Source organism: Cheilinus undulatus, linkage group 15, assembly GCF_018320785.1.
Source record: "Cheilinus undulatus linkage group 15, ASM1832078v1, whole genome shotgun sequence".
Classification (NCBI taxonomy): Eukaryota; Metazoa; Chordata; class Actinopteri; order Labriformes; family Labridae; genus Cheilinus; species Cheilinus undulatus.
The window spans coordinates 16,224,613-16,233,984 of NC_054879.1; positions in this window are offsets into that span (position 1 = coordinate 16,224,613).

Genomic DNA, 9,372 nt, shown 5'->3' on the forward strand with positions numbered 1-9,372 from the left:
TAGTCTAGTTTCCATACTTGTACTATGCCAGTTAATCAATAGAGAGGCCATGCTGAGCAGCCCACAGATTTGGCTGGGCCCCGTACAAACATAGAGAATGGACCCTCCATGGATGTGATTTACTGGTAATATTAGTGTATGTGTTTTTTCATAAGTAGCATTGGTGCAAGACTTGATGCCACACAGTACACAAAAAAACTAAAGATTACAGCAAACACCAAAGAAACTACAAACCTAAACAAATCAATATCTGGATCATGAAAAAGTTGGCCTTATGAACCCATTTTTGTCACTTTATAACCTTATGTCATTACATTTTCTGTCAATTTTGAAGTTTTTAAGCTATTTTTGCCACTTAAAACCATATTTTCCACTCTAATTCTGTGTCACAATCTTCTCTGCCCATTTCTTTTACCTCTTTTGACCTTTAAATGCTTTTTAAACCCAGTTTTGCCAGTTTCTGAACCCTTTCATCACCTTTTCAGCTCATTTTTGCAACTTTAAACACATTTCTGCCACGCTTCAAAAATCTTTGACAATTTCCACCTTTTCTTATTGTTGGCCCATTTTTTACACTGTTACAGTTTTTTGACACTTCAGACAAATTATGGCCATTTTTAGTCATACTTCATTTCCTTTGTTGCCATTTTTGCCACTTTTTTTGTTCTGTTTCTTCATCAGCCCATGTTTACCTGTTTTGTCTTTTTAGACCAATTTCTGCAATTTTCGAATCCTATTTCATCAACTTTCCTGCCTTTTTTTGCCACTTTTAACGTGTTTTGTCATCTTTACCTTATTTTACCACATTTAGCACATTTTTGCTTTTTCTTTTGCATTGTGCACTTTGTCACTGTTGTATTTGCCTCTTTTAACCCATTTTTTTACATTTTCCATTTACTTTTATTTGTGTTTCATGTGCATATAAACTGATTTTTGTTATTTCCGACCCATTTTATGCTATCTTAACTCATTGAATGCCATTGACATATATACGTATACGTCAAAGTGTTTTTTCAGCGGCTGGCACAAGGGGGCACTCTCACGCTCCCTGTGAGTAATTTTGGGGCTTCTGGGATACGTAGTCGGAACACAGGAGACGGTAGATCAAAAACAACTGAGATCAGAGCAGGAAGTGGAGATGCGGGGATGGAGGTAATCGAAGCTAAAACCTTAAAATATTCAGTATCGGCACAAAATGCCCCCCAAAAAACTGAGGGATCAAGTGGCCAGTTTCACCGGCAGACGCTGGAAAAAACTTTAAACTTTTGTATGAGAAATCGATAACTCACTGAAACTGACAGCGAGTCCACCATCAACGCTTTCATTCATCTGCCTCAGCCGGCCAAGAGGCTAAAGAATGCCACCAGGTCTCCCCCCGTGCGTCGGCATCCACTGGCCAGCTGGATGCATACAGCGACGACACTTCAGAGACGGACTTTTCTGACCCAGACCCTGAGGAATGGCTGCCGAGTGAGCGGAGCGGATCTTGTTCTCCATCCCAGAGCGATGGAGGTAAGTTAACGTTAGGAACCCTCTGATTATTCAGCCAAATTTATCGAATAAAACCATAACTCATGCTCTCCCGCTCTGAGATTTCAGAAGCAGACTTGAGAGAAGAGTAAGCCCCATGCAATTCTGCAATACCGTCTGTTGGCAGAAAAAGAGGTAAGAACAAAAAAAAAATCGATATTATAGATTATATATAATATATATACATATTATAGATTTTATTATTTCTATAATTTGCAGGCAGTGCCAGGGGACAGCAAGCAGGAGAGGACGTGGGTGTATCGGGGGTCCCGTGGCGGCCGTCCAGTTGTATTGTGCTCTATTCTGTATTTATTTTTATTTATTTTACAATAAAATAACATTTGTAATACAATTTTCAGACGTCTTTTATGTCATTGAAGGCAAAATTATAACATCCAAATCACTGTTCTGCTTGACAGACTCTTTCACAAAAATGCATTTTTCTCCGCTTTCTAGAAAAAAAGTGGTCTTTTTGATGAAACTAGCCTCTGTTCAACTTCAGATAAATCAAGAACAGAACAAGCTGCAAACAAAGTTTTTTTTTTTTTTTTTTTTCCATGATAAAATATAAGTTTCTTCTTTCAATTGAGCTATTATGTCTGTTCAAAGTCATAGTACAAAATATATTGTGGGTCTTGAAAGATGACTCAAAATGGCCAAAAATGCTGACACAAGCCACTTTCCATTTTATAAAAGGGCTGGCACTCAATGAGTTAAGAAAAGGGAGTTACATTTTGAAGAAGGCTATATGGTATAAAACATGCAAAAAATAAATCAATAAGAAATAAATAATGTGTTGCTTCTTCAAGAGTGGTTATTATTGATAATAATAATAATGATAATAATCATAATAATAATCCAATCCAAATTTATTTATTAAGCATGTTTAAAAAAATGCTGACCAAAGTGCTGTATAGTAGAAATTTAAAACAATAAAAAACAATAAAACACAACCGATAAAACACAGACAAAGAACCAAACTAAAAACTGGAGGACATAAATGGATCAATAAAAACGGAAAAGGTTAAAAGCCAAATTCTCAAGCAGAGCCGAAAGCCAGGGAGTAAGTATGCATTTTTAAGTTTGATTTAAAGATAGGCAGTGAGGAATGATCATAATAATAATAACAATTATAATAAGTTTGCTTTTTATTATTATCATTGTTAATATTCACTGCGTGGCATCATACTGCATTGCAGTCCTTCTATCCGCACTGCATTCATTAAATATTTAATTGTGTAACAACCATGTATATCTCCATGAAGGTATTTTTTCTTTATTCAAACTGCAGTTTATCCCAGTGTGCACATGAGTTCAGTGGATATAAAACTAAGGATCGGTTGAAGATGAAAATAAACAGCCGACATTGAGTCATTGTTTTTCTTTTCAGCTTAACCGACAATAATGTGATTGTGTCACAGATGATGTTTATGATCCAGCGTATCAAACACCTGGAAAGACACACGTTTTTTTCTTTGTCAGCGGCTGATGATGCCATGAAATGTTTCCCCTACCCTTACCTAGCCGTGATAATCTCATTGGTGAAAAACAGTCTCAAATGACAACAACATTAGCAGAGATCTATGACACATTTTCACTCACTCAGGTGTTTAAGCTGCATTTTTCATGGATCATTTTGGATTAGGCCGCCAGCGCTCAGACACAACAAAGCAGACACGATGATTTGACGCTTCAGAGCGAAGAATGAAATCCACATTCCTTGTGAACACTGACACATGTGGTGTTTAGAGTCAAAGTGAAAAAGTATGAGTGTCCCAGGTTGCTTTGAAACCAACATAATAGTCTTTGGAAACCAGGTATTTATTGTCATTAACAATGATCATGTTCTCCAAGCTCTGCACAGAGCACAAGACAAGTTAAAAATTGTATTCATACGCTAGGCTAAGTGACTTCACACTACCAGTGTGGACCAAAACATGGCGTTCTCCTGGTGAGTTTATAAACTCAACATACTCAAAATGCAAATGTCTAGTAAGTTTATTAGTTCAATATACATATGAAAGGTACAAATATCTATCCAACAAGATGAACTTGTCTGATCATGCAGGGTTACTTTTAAGAAACACCAGATGACTTCTGGAGATGTGCCTGAGCCCATGCAGTGATTTCCAACACAGAATCATGCCCTTTTTTTAAATGCAGTGCTGTTTAAGGGTCAGAAAATCACAAACCTAAACTCTGAAATCATTCTACTGATTTTTTTAATGCAGCTTTTTGCAGATTGGTGAAACTCTGCCCATTGTTACCTCTTAAGGTTTAAATGTATTACCTTTTGTTTCATGACATCAACTTTAGCTACCTCAGCTCATGCACACCTGGTCTAAAGATTGTATAAGGGTGCTGATTCTCCCTGTTTTCAGAAAATGGCACCTATATGTTTTACGTGTGTGGTTACGGCTCATCTATCATAGTAATTGGCAGCTGGTCGGTGTGCCGTTTCAGCCAGGTCTCATCTCTGTGACTTTAACCACATAATGGAGACAAAAATGAATAAATATGAATGTCGTCAAGGTAGCTGTCATCTCTCATGCTGCTTCTTTGCTCTTCAGTGTCACCGTGCACCATTAGGATGATTGAAGTGAGTCATGACGACACAAGCTGTGTAAACACAACCGTCAACTGCAAACCAGGAAGTGTTTGACAGCATGTTAATGCAGGCTGACAACCATGGATCAAAGCCTGCATTGCCTTTGATTGCATTTGTGCCTCGACCGCAGTGTTGAATGTTAGTGGTCAGCTATTTCAGAGCGCAGGAATTAAAAACAGCAGAGGCCAAACCAGGAAGGCTCAAATATCACTTTTATTACAGGCACAGAGAGCAGCTGAATGAATTGCTTAAACGAATAAGTGCAACGTGCTGCCAGAAAAAAAAAAAAAAATGTGGTGATGTAACGGATGCAAATAGTTCCTGCTGACTTCAAAAAGCATCAAAGATCCATGAAGTATTAGAAATAAATAGTGTCAAAGGAATGCCAGAGAGAGAGTGGAGATGTTTTTAAAGAGGACGTTTCACAGAAGGAAAAGCCAAGAAGCTGTCCTGCAGTTTATGAGTCAGAATAATGAGCATATCCAGCGCTGACACCTCTCTGCAAGACACAACTGTTGTTGTTTCACATGCACGCAGTAAACAGACCTTCAGTGCATGATCATACATATTAAACACCCTTTAGGCCACCAGGGGGCTCTCAGTCAAAACAATAATGGTCGTTCAATGCCGTTTCCAAATGCATATGTGATTAATATCCCCATAGACATAATATGTAGACGCCACATTGACTGTATGTGCCCACTGCTGCAAAACATCAGCGTGTCCGCCATACTGGAAGGGGAAAGTCTGCCCTATGAGCACAAACAAGCGTTACAGCCTTATGAATACACAAAACTAAGGCTCAAACACAGAGACCAATAACATAAAAGTACAGACACAAAGAATTAAATATTTGAAAAATAATCAGAGCTCTATCTGTTATTAAGAATTCATTCAGTTGATAAATTAACAAAATAAAAAGGGGCTTTAAGAATATATATGCTATAGTAATAGTGCTTGAATAATAATAATAAAAAAACTCAGTCTCCAATTGCTTATAGACTAAAATATAAAAAAAAAAAAAAATCTGTGACAACAAATCTTCAAAACATTCACATGTTTACAGAAAAGTCATTGGGCCATTTATGCCATTATTCAAAGCTGTTCCTGTCTGCAGAGACAGAGAGGGCCACATCACAGCCTTTCTGTGTCGCTTTCTCTCCATTATGCCGACTCCATTATACCTTGTGGCAATATCTACAACCCACTTTGAAGGTACCCCAAGGCCATGCTTACTTGCCACATCTGCTCCTTCCTGTGCCCTAACAGTGTGGACTTTGTTAGTTTTCAACAAATTATTTCCCCATTTCCCTGGCAAAATGCAAGGACATCTAGAGCATAACCTGGGTGGAGTCAATCCTCACTTCACTGTCTACTGGATTGGAAAATAAAAATAAAAAAAATACATTAAATGATAATTTATTACATCCAAACCAGGAAGTGGTCTTTACAAGTTCCTAAGTTATATTATTTTGCAGCTGACTTGACAGACATAAGTCCTATTCAACAAGTTCAAAAAAAAAATACATTCCAGTGTAGAAAACTACATACTGTACTGCCAAATCTGTCATTTATTCTGTGTCTCCCCTAGATTTCTCACCCAAACCACCATTACTCAACCCTACTGTCCTGACTCTGTTGGTAAAATCCACAGCAATGGGAGAGAGAAGGAAAAAGTTCTTGATGTTTAGTCAGAGACGAGTGCTGAAGGGTTGGTATGGCAGTGTAAGGAAAAGGCTGACACATGCAAGTTAATGTACACAGAGGGATTTTGCTCATGAGTCGAGAAATCATAAAACTCTGTCAGTAATCAATACCAACTGTCCTCTGAAATAGAGTTGGCCGGCAAATAAAGAAACACATCAGCCACATGTGGCCAACAGAGAAGCTTTAAATCTGTGTGCTAATCTGGAAATATTCACAAGGTCTCAATGAGAAGTCACACCACTGTCTTAGAATGGATCTGTATTATATTTTAGGTTGTGCTGCATTGAAAGAAAATCATTATCTATTTAACAGCATGTTAAATAACCATAAAAAGGTATAGATATCTATAAGCAGATATCACCTGGACAGCCACATAGAAGTACAGCTGGTTTACTGTATATGGCAGAATATTTGGACTGTGAAACATTTAAAGTTGTGATTTCATTGCTTTTCAAAGGGGCACTTGTATACTGTAGACAAATTACCACCCATTTAATATAACATGTATACTTCAATAAACATTTTTGAAACTTTGTGTCATCTACTTTTACCAACTTTTCTGGTCAAATCTGCCATTTAATTTCAATCCTGACTACCAAATGTTCAAACATTTTTAGGATTTTAAGCCTTTAAATTTCAGTTTTACATGATATCACTGTGGGTCTCAGTCAAACAGGACAAAAATGAATGATTCTCTGTATAATAAATGATAGGGGGGTTGCTTTTTCAGTCCTGAATGTGTCAAAGATTATCAACAAAAATGGTTTTGATGTATTTGGTTTTTGTGCTGTGTGTGGTTTAAAAGTTAGTGCATTGTGAGATCATAAGGACATTTTTTTTGTCCTGTTTTTGCAATTCATCATTAATTGTATGAAAAACAGCTAAATAAATAGAAATATCATGTCTACAAACAGGCATTTAGAGGGCTAAAATCCTGAAAAATGTCCTGTATAACCTTAGGTGTTACTGGGTGTTTGTAAAAGCACAGTTGCGGCTCCCATATCAGGCAGCCGACCCGTCCCATCTCTGCTCTCCTGAGCACTATGTGTCAGAATCAGACACATAGTCTCGCGACTAATACCAAAAATGAGGAGTCATCCCGAAGGAGTCTGGTTGGCTCCTCTGACCATCAGTCAGCCACACTGCCTTGTCCAGCAAATCCATATCCCCATGCGAGAGGCCAGGTCTACTGTTGATTATGCAGTTAGCGGATCGATGGATGACTCTGGCGAGGTAGGTGAACTGCTCCACAACGTCCACTCACTCACCAACCACAGCACAGATTCGATGGCAGCATGCAGGGCATCCCCCAAATGCCTGGATCTTTGCTTTGGCCCAGGAGATGCACATTCCAAGTTTCAGCCTTCTCATTCAGGTGTACAGGCCCCCACTAGGAAACATTATTAGCCAGAAAGGGAACTTTGAACAGCTTTTCTCCCTCATTATGAGAAATTCGTCAGTGAAACCAAAACAATGGGTTAAACATTCAATAAAATCATCTTCTGGAGTATCATTTTTTTAGTTGAATAGAGTCCTCAAAAAAAAAAAAAAAAAAAAGAAAACAGAAGAAAACGCATTCTACTCATCATATATTTTTTATCAGTTAAAATGATAGCAGAATTTACATTGTTCCATCTTTATATTGAGTAATTAATTATAATTCCAGTTATCACAATTAGTAAGGCATCCTTTACTGAAAAAGGACTTTCAAATGCTGAGTTTAAAAGTGTGTCACAGAAGGGAGTTAGAGAAAAACACTCTTTTTTTTATGTTCTTTAGTACATTCTTTACAATGTTATTTGTTCTCTTTGAGGCTTTGCGGGAGGTTGTATCAAGGTCAAAGAACAGCAAAATCAATGAATTTAAAAAGATACCTTAAGAAACAGGGATATTGCTGAAATCCATCACATGTTGTCTACATTATAATGATTAAATCTTTAAATGTATCACTTAAGGAAAACAGTATTTGTAAGGACAAAATGGAACAGATTCACATAATAAATTACAGCCTGTTTATCAGGTCTTTACTTTTATTCTTCCTGATTCAGTGCCTCCTTATCTGCTCTTGGTTCAGTGTCTGGCAGCGTTTTAAGTTGAGACCTTGTCGGTCTTTATTGAATAGTGTGTCTCATAAGAGGACAGTGCTGCTTTTGGCGATATTAAAACCACATAATGCTCGAGCCGCTTTGGGGGAGTAAGCAGTCAGATACCCTTGTCTGGTTCTGTTTATGTCCGCTTGCTTTAGTGCTCTACATGTTCCCCGGTGTGTCTTTACCCGACCAGCCTGCTCCCCATTAAAAAATTCATTTAGGTAATGCAGAACAGCTTTAATAGATTAAATGAATTTAATAATCGGCCCGCTCTGCCAAAATCCCGGCACAACAGGTTCATCTTTCAAAGCACAGCCTTTGAAAACCTGAGGGAAAAAAAAGTTGGCCATTTTTCTTTGTTATATTAATTTTATTGAATTTTGGAGCCGCTCCTACCCAAACTCATCAATTAAACATGCCGTTTCTGAGGGTTCAAGCATTTTTGAGTATAGCTTCATCTCAGAAAAAGGCCCTCTTTTAATGCAGAGCAGGAAGCAATAGATGCTGTATCACTTAACTGATTTATCTAATTCACTCTGCAGCATTACATGAAGTATCACTGCTGCATACAGAGATCAGGGCTGCATACAACCGAAAGTTCAAGGCCCAATTTGGTACACGCTGTGTGATTACACTTCACCCTCTAAAAAGGCCTGCTTTCCACATGGTAGCATGCACATTACCAAAACAAAAAAAAAAAAAAAAAAAAAACATGCATATGCAATAGCTAGAACCTTTACTGCAGCTGAATGAACAAACACCAATATGAAACCTTTTCTCCCCCCAGTACAAGTTTCAAAGTCAGTCTAATGGTACAGTGACTTTCAACAGTTGCTCATGCCTGCTTTCAGTACTCTGTAACTCAGAAAGTTAGTGTAAAATGAAAGGTTGTATGAATCTGCAGTTCATACACCAGCCTTCAACTAAAGAGACGCCAGTTAGCCTGTTTCTGTACTGGTTGGTTCAACAGCTGATACTAGGAGATGGAAAAGGAAAATAAAGGATATGTGTCATTGCTATCTCATATCAAAGATATATTTTGGTATTTTTGATGTTGGGTTGCATGAGGTACTTGGCAATAGTAGTGGCATCATATACCAGAGTTTCCAGTGTGTATTGCTGCTTTAAACAGGGGAAAATAGGTTATAAAGCACTGCAGACCAGTACAGTTAGACTCAGTTTATCACTGGTGACAGTACTCAACTCATCATTGCATCCTGTAGAACATGCAGTAGCCGTGGAGTTTTTCCCCTGACCCGGCTTCAGCATGAGTTTGTGATCGTTGTGGGTGGGGTTAAGTTGTTCACAACCAGGGTAGCAATTAGCTCATGTGTAGCTAGAGCAAAGAGCCATCCTGAAATATTCTTTTGCTGGAGAGGATTTTTTTGCACTTCTGTTGACCGGCCTTGACATTAGTTCCACAAGCTCCACATAAAC